We start from the raw sequence: 1,150 nt of genomic DNA, 5'->3' as shown, positions 1-1,150 counted from the left end.
ACCCTGATATAATAAATAAATAAATAATAAACAATAATAAATTTTATTTATAATGCACTTCATATTAAACAAAATCTGACAAAGTATCTCAAAGAAAAACAAAAGGACAAAATCAAAAGAATATAAAAACAAAAGTTTTTAACTGAAGGAATGTCATAAAATATGAATTCACATTGAATGATTCCACTCAGGTCAAGAAATATGAAGAATGTCAAATACTTCTGATATGATTTCATTTTCATTTCTAAAAAGATTAATCAAAGTGTATGCATTTCAACTATTTCAGTAAATCAAAATTTAAGTCAATCTGAAATACACTACACAATTCCATAAATTACACATACGCCTATTGGTTTTTAATTGAAGGGATGTCAAAATAGCAATGAAATATAAATTAACATTAAACGATTCCACTCAGTTAGCTAAATAAAATCCTAAATCAAATATTTTCTGTAAGTGAATGCATTTTGAATATTTTCATAAATCAAATAAAATTCAAACCAACAAGATACATCTGAATTAGACTATATAATTCTATGAATTACGCAGAGATCTTTTATAATAATTTTAATTGAATTTTTTGAATTCACATTACTAAGCTTACAGGTTATGATATATGACATGAATAATAAATATTCATGCAATGAATGACATGCAATTCATGGAAGTATAACTCCAGAAATTATAATTAAATTAAATAATAAAAATACCAACAATAACATGCCACAGGGAGCCTTCTGCCCAAATTTCTGCAGAATACAGCATGTATGTTGTGCATAGTTTGCAGATTTTCTGTATGCCTGCAACACCCGGATGACCTGCTACATGTGCAGTGTTCAAAACATTCTGCATGAGCTTGACATCAGCTTCTATTTCCAGCGTGATAAATCAGCCAGACATGATTTTAACAACTTGTCTGACCAAAAGTTTGATATTTTAACATAATATTCAATTGCAATACAATGCACAATCACCAAGTGCCTCTTGCAGAATTAATATTGAATGTAATGTGACAAAATACAGCAGCTAATCAATTAATAGAAATTTCAGTTCAATAAATTACACAAAATTAAAATTATGCAATGATCAATATGTCAAAATAATGTTTGCAGCTCTAAGAGGTTTAATTAAGGCAACAAGTTTGAATTAT

This window comes from Sinocyclocheilus anshuiensis, unplaced genomic scaffold, assembly GCF_001515605.1.
Source record: "Sinocyclocheilus anshuiensis isolate Anshui unplaced genomic scaffold, SAMN03320099.WGS_v1.1 scaffold1162, whole genome shotgun sequence".
NCBI lineage: Eukaryota > Metazoa > Chordata > Actinopteri > Cypriniformes > Cyprinidae > Sinocyclocheilus > Sinocyclocheilus anshuiensis.
This window is presented reverse-complemented; position numbering follows the sequence as displayed.